The sequence below is a fragment of the Atta colombica genome, unplaced genomic scaffold (assembly GCF_001594045.1).
Source record: "Atta colombica isolate Treedump-2 unplaced genomic scaffold, Acol1.0 scaffold21, whole genome shotgun sequence".
Lineage (NCBI taxonomy): Eukaryota > Metazoa > Arthropoda > Insecta > Hymenoptera > Formicidae > Atta > Atta colombica.
In genome coordinates, this window is record NW_017259305.1 from 1,879,207 (window position 1) to 1,886,609 (window position 7,403).

General features: G+C 27.7%; 2 protein-coding genes across 4 annotated transcripts in view; one reads left to right on the top strand and one right to left on the bottom strand.

Annotated features, from left to right (window-relative positions):
• LOC108687610 (E3 ubiquitin-protein ligase CBL-B) overlaps window positions 1-7,403 on the bottom strand; it is a 58,626-nt gene that overhangs the window by 10,024 nt on the left and 41,199 nt on the right. The gene's annotated exons all lie outside the window — the stretch shown is intronic.
• Window positions 5,921-7,403, top strand: part of LOC108687611 (probable phospholipid hydroperoxide glutathione peroxidase) — a 5,358-nt gene continuing 3,875 nt past the window's right edge. Inside the window, exon 1 of one of the 2 annotated variants that reach the window (XM_018193466.1) lies at window positions 5,921-6,000. The gene's annotated coding sequence lies outside the window, so the exon portion shown is untranslated. The remainder of the gene's footprint in view (window positions 6,001-7,403) is intronic. The other variant, XM_018193465.1, reaches the window with a different exon arrangement.

Sequence of the window (7,403 nt, forward strand, 5' to 3'; positions counted from 1 at the left end):
CATTAGATTTATTCGTGTCGCATGCTCTAATATGCTCCTATCAATAGTACTTACTTCAACGAATTCGTTGGATGCGAATAAATCTAGTGAATTTTAACAGAATGAAAAAAGGATGAAAAGAGGAAGAAGTTTAGATGGTAATCGTGGTAACTTACTTATTTCACGCATGAGCACTCCATTTTGGCCAATACTAACATCAAAGGTGCTGATAAAGAGTTGTTATTGTATATACTGTGCTGGTACCTACAATCGTACATGTTTTGTATGATGACGCAAAGGTGCGTTCCGAGTTACGCATGAAGCACATGATATATTATACATTTTATCCTTCTTTATTATTTGGAAAACAACAAGGACACGATGCTTCATGTCACCTCGATACGCACCCCATGATATCTGAAAAAAATTGTAGAAAATTGTAGCATTTTAGACGGTCAGTTGTTGTTTGAGAGTTATTTGTGCCCGTTGATGTCACTGTTTTTGTAAAAATAGAAAAAATCGAATATTGACGATCACCATAACAAAAATTTATGAATTGTGGTAATTAATTACTCACCATATTCATCAGATCTGATCCTCAATGACTTTTTCCTGTTTCCTAAGCTCAAAGTTAGTCTCGGAAGATTTTTTCATCAAACGAAAATACTGACATCAAGAATAGATATATTGCACGTTTTTTAAAAACAAAATCATAAAAAGAATTATGAAAAATTATAAAAAAAAAACTAGATTTTTCTATGTTATATTTATAAATGTAAGGTAACTGTGAGTAATACGCCAGTTGGGGGAATATATCACTCGTTGTGTTTAACAGTGATACTGATTAGCAGCGCTTATATCAGTGCAAAAAAAGCTGCGTTCGATAATGTAAATTTGAGGCTTCGGAGTGCTCTTATATTGTAGCATATGTCACGTGCACTGTAGAAAAAGAGCACGCCTCAAATTTGCATTGCCGAATGTAGCTAAAGTTGTTTACAATTGTATGCTTATTACACAAACATTAACAATTTCCTGATAATAGTATTGTTTTTATAAGATAAATATGACAGCGTAATACATGAAACAAGTATGTGCTCCTTATAATTTTCATGTTTTATGTACGATATTATTTAAATTACACATACAATATTTAGCTTAATTAGCTTGTTAACCTATTAATATAGGTTGAAATGAAAATATTCAGTACGTCATTGATTCATTTCTTAACAGCTGTATTGTACAAGTTCATCATAAAATAAAATGGAGCAATATGCTACTTTTGTTAAGATAAAATGCCAGTACTGTCACTTTCTCTAAGGATAATAAATTAAGGCGTTATAAACAAACATTACGCATAATCCCGTTGTGATGAAATATCCGTATTGACGAATAATTAATAAAAAAATCTAAACATTTATCTATTTGCTTATTACTATATATTAATTTACTGTTCAATTCAAAATTCTGAATAAGAAATGTAATTCTTTAATCCATTTTAATCCATTCTCGATTACTGGGAATTTAAATTACTTATAACAATATGTAAACATAAATAAAGAGTAATACAAATATACATTTCATACTTATACATCACATACTTTTATACGTTTCAGATAAGAATGCTTCGAATAGAAAAAAGACTGATCGAGCTTCTTAGAGTCGGGTTTCATTAACAGAAGCTTGATCAAATTTCTGAAAATAAAATAAATATCTGAAATACTTCTAAATATTAAGTAATTTAATCTATCCAAATTAAGAAATGTTGCTATGTTACAAGTTTATGTTACATAACTTAACCTATCGAAGTTATCTTACAAATGGCTAAGACACTCGCCTCGGAAAGTCAAGAGATCCTAGATTCCTGGTATGACTGAGGTATAATATTTTTCGCAATAAAAGTTTTTTATTTGAATTGGGGGAAGGGGGGAATTATATATACTCGCGAATGTTCGTTTTAACTCGCGATTATTAGCATCTCAGATTGATTGTATTTTAATATCCGAACGTTTCGGCGCACAATTACATTTGAGATTAATTAAATTCACGAATCAAGAAGATTATATTATTTCAAATATACAATACTTTGATCAATGCTAAGGTGCTCTTTACTATATTATATTATTACATTAACTTGGTCGATTTCTATTTCCTATCTTACAAATGTTTATTTTTGTCTTAAAAATCATTCATAATGTATTTTTGCACAATAAATAAATCAATGTAATATTGTAACTAATATTTTTTTTTATGGTGTATTATCCATTGGTACCTATGTTTTAACACCTTCGTATTTCTTTATTTTTAATAACAAAAAATAAAAATATTTGATTGCAATCATATGCAAATAGATAAAGGATGGAAGAAGAAGATCAGTGTATAAAATTTTTTAAATTGAACAAATAATTATTCAAAAATCTAATTTCGCTTAAGTGTGGCACATTCCTTCCACTTACCCTAATATAAAAAGTTTGACGAAAATTTAAAATTTAAATCAAACATTATTTTAATAAGAAGTAGACATGTTTTTAAAAAAATAATTAAAATAAAATGAAAAAAACTTTCAACTGAATAAAGCTAGCAGGACCAAAACAGCAGAATCAAATTGGACTTATCGGAATTTTTAGTCATTTACTCATTTTACTAAATTGTACCATTAATGATAATTTTGTACCGTGTGCCATTCGAACAAAATTGTGGCGGTGCTAGCTTGATATTAAGCTGATAGGAATTTAAAAAAAAAAATTTAAAAAAAAAAATTTAAAAAAAAAAAACAATATGTCATTTCCAAGAAATCAATAGCGCTGCTAATTTAATATTTAAGCTCGCAGGATCATACAAAAAAAAAATAAGAGCAAAAATTAATACAACTGAATTTGTATTATTGAAAGTTAATTTTATATGTTTTCTTTTTTATATGTTTCCTTAAAATGATTTTATTAGTATATATTTATAATCTATGAGGCATTTCACGTCAAACCAGGCACTTTTGAAAAACATCGTCATTTTATTTTTTTGTAATTTGCTAACATTTCTACAGATAAAAATATGATACATGTTTCGCGAAAAAAATTTGAGATTTTTGTGAAATTATTTACGTTTTTATATTGTGGAAATTCATAAAAAACATCACTCATGCGAAAATTCAAATTATTATATTGTCGAAACTATTAGTCGTACAAAAAAATGCAACAGACCGATTTAAAAAATCTTAAATTATTCTATGGATGAATTATTTTTAATTTATCATTTTTATATAAATAATTCATTTTCCATTTGTTTGTTTATAATTTTTATCAACATTTTTCATTATCAACTCATCAATTTTAAAAATATCATATTCCCATTTCAATCATGAAGTAATCCTGAACATTTCAAAATAGAACTCGAATGAACTGTACAGTTAACTGTAATGTAATTTAAAAAACTATCAACTCTCTCTGTAATATAGTTAAAAAATTTGAGTTCCATTTTGAAGGATTACTTCATAATTGAAATTTGAATATGATATTTTTAAATTGAGCTGAAATTTTTAAATTGAACTGACAATGAAAAATGTTGATAAAAATTGTAAACAAATGGAAAGTGATTCATTTTTATGAAAATAATAAATTAAAATAATATATCCATATAACAATTTAAGATCTTTAAAATCAGGCTCTTGCATTTTTTTGTACGACTAATGGTTTTGACGATATAATAATTTGAACGTTTGCATGAGCGCGTTTTTTATATATTTCTAAGTGTGAATAACTTTACAAAAAAAATCTCAAATTTTTTTCGCGGAACACGTGTCTTATATTTTTGTAGAATTTTCTGTAGAATATGTTAATAAATTTAAAAAAAAAAATAAAATGACGATATTTCAAAGATGTCCGGTTTGACGGAGAATGCCTCATAGATTGTAAGTATATACTAATATTTTCATTTTAAGGAAAAAACATGTAAAATATTAACTTATTTTCAATGATATAGATTAAACAAATTCAGTTATATTAATTTTGCCCCTATGATTTTTTTTATGCTGCTAGCTTAAGTTAAGGGCTATGGGGCGAGAACAAGATGTAACGAAATGTAATGTAGTTGTGATCTGGAGTAAGACAGAGAAAAACGTAAAAATCGCAATCGTGACTGGTCGGAAAAGTGCTTCAGCTCTACACTAAAAATTCCGATAAGTCCAATTCGATTCTGTTGATTTGGTCCTGCTAGCTTTATAGAGCTAAAATTTTAATTTAAACTTCTATTATTAATAAAATTCTATTATTAAATATAAATGTTGATCTCTTTTCTCTTTCTCTCTCTCTCCCCCTCTCCCTCTCCCCCCTCCCTCCTCTCTCTTTCATTGAACTATTTAATGTGAATGCAATATTAATTTTTATACAGAAAATAGATATAAATTTTCATCACCATTGAATATGAGAAGTGAAATTACGGCATTCCCTGTCAAAGTTAGATGTTAGATAGATACGTCGTACTTACCTATACATATAGGTATGTATTTTATGTAAATTTTTACCTCAAAATTATTTCAAAAATATGATTGCGCGCCGATTATTTTCGGACTTTCAATACAATCAATTTGAAATAACATTAATAATTCCTCCAATAAGATCATTAACTTGATGCTATTAATATCTTAAAAAGAACTTGTAAAGAATTGATTATGAAAAATATTACCTCGACCGAGATTTGAATCCGTATCTCTTACTGTTCGATCACCAAAGCCTTGACAACATTCTTTGTAATAACTAACATTTATAAAAAATACGTATTGAAAGGCAACGTGTATAAACAATACATTTTATTGTATAAATTTTTAATTTCAGTTTGTACAAAGACTATACTACCTAATATTTGATTCCATTCATCTTCTCTTTCTAATCCTCAGAATTTTACCAGTTTTTACCAAAGTATTAGGTGTACAACTTAATTCTCGGCCCCTATATTTAATCGATTACAACACCTATTCAAATTTACCTATTTAAATTTTTTTTCCATCATATAATCCATCATATAGTTAAAGCACCATCTTTCAGCTTTAAAACAAGATATAATAGTTGACAATGCTGCCAATATACTCGTAATCTCAAAATATAGTAGTGAGAGCAATGTCATTCGAAAAGTAGCATTTGAAGCACTACTTCTTTTTCACATTCCGACTGAAGAAAAATGCCAGCGAGGCTAAGAAAATGATTTGCCTTAGGTGAAAATGCTCTGTCTTATAATATATGTAAAGAGTGATTTCAAAAGTTTCGAGATGGCAATTTCTAAGATGAAAAGTTTCTAAGATGAAAAACGCCGATGGACAACAACAAAAATTGTAGATCCCATATGTTTTGTAACAATTATTGAATAACCAGCGCACTACAAGCATATAATATCACAAGCCTAACGTAAAAAGAAGAAAAAAGTGAAGAAAAAAAAGAACATTAACATATTTTTGTTAAAAAGACCGAGAATTAAGTTGTACATCTAACAGATTAATTTTAATCTCGATTTAATTTATTCTTTTTTAATTTTTTCTAATTCTTAGAACTAAAAAAAGAATGAAAAATTAGTTGAACCAAGATTAAAATTAAATTACATTGGTTATAAAAATGAGTATATGCACGTTTCTACCAAAATAATTTAATTTAAATTTCAATCTCAGTTCTAACTCTTCATCCTTTTTTGCTAATTGTAAGAGTTAGAAAAAGAGAAAGACTAAATTGAATTAAAATTAAAGTTAATTTACATTGATAGAAACAGGCATTAGAAGAATAAGTTGAATCGAGATTAAAGTTAATAAAAATTTGTAAGTCAATGCCAGAAATGAGCATAGGTTAATCAGAATTTGGTCAAATTCCAGGGTTTCGAAATGCTTTGATCCATCACTGATGTCAAAGTACTTGCGCACTGACGCGCATGCGCGTTAAAAACCGCTCGCGTCTCCGACATGATGATCAGTACAAAATAGCGATTTGTAGTGATTGGTCGTGTGACATCCTCGGCGTTTGTTCGAAGCTCGTTTTGCGTTTTTCAGCGGTAAGAGATATAACCTGATCCATCTTAATGATACGCGAAGTTTAATCGATATAGTGCGTTTCGAGAATTGTCGGAAAATCTCGTAGAAATATTATCGAGACATAAAGCGTAAAGTTAGGCGTAGATTCTTCGCTAGGAGCATTCGCTGACCGATTATTTCCGCGAGGTTGACCTGGCACACGATAGATGGCCACCGATCGCAAAATTCCATAGAGTTCCTATAATTTATAAGAATTCTAGAATTCTGTACGTGCACGTCGATACTCATAATTATATCAGAATTACTGTTAGGAAAGAATAAATTTATTTATTATTATTTTATATATATTATTAATTTATTCAAATATAATCAATTTCACAAAAAAAATTTTTTTATATCATAATGTATCTCAAAAATATAAATAATAATCCATTAATTTCCTTTTATATATATTTATATGTATGACTAATTAATTTTTAATTGACAAAATGTAAACGTGACCAAAGTTTTATTTTTTTAACTTAATTAATGATAACATTTGTTAATTACAAAATGTTTGTTAATTACAAAATGTAAATATTTAATTAATTCAATTGGATTAATCGCAATTTGAATTTCAAATAAGCCTAAAAGCTTAAATATAATAAACAATAGAATTCAAGACAGAATTAGACAGTTTCAGATAGAATTAGAAACAGGAAATATATTCCAATATTAATATAAAACCAGACTTTAATCCACAATAGATGAATAAAAATGAGTAATAAATATTCGCCATACGTTCTAGTAATGAAATTTAATAATATCAAATGAAAAAATCGATATAGAAATTAATTGAATTTAAGAACATCAATAAATTAATTGATTTTTTAACAACAATAACTAGTATAAACAGCAATCAATCGATCAATGAGAATTTTTTTTACTCATTCTTAGGATGTGTAATATTGTTTATTTAGTATGACTTTTGATAAGATAAATGAAATTTGAACATAATAATATGACTTTGTAATCAAATAGAATCTATGTCTGCTCCGATTTTTATTAGAAAAATATTATATATCTAGCCACACTAAGTGTTTCGATACTAAATATTATACATATATTAGAAGAAATAAAAGTTCTTTATTTGAATATTGAATTATAATGGAATATATATATATATATATATATATATATATGTATAAAATTACTTACATCATCTAACAATTCCAATTCATAATCATATACTCCTGCACCTCCATAGATACCAACACCCGCTATAAGAATGCCTGGTCTATCGACGGAAAAGCAAATAGCATCTGGAGAACCATTACCCGTATTCCATGATCTTGACTGATTTGTTCTCGTAAATCTTGAAGGTGTTGTATACATGAGTCTACCGCAAGCTGCTTGCAATTCATCTTCATTTCCGCTCGATTGT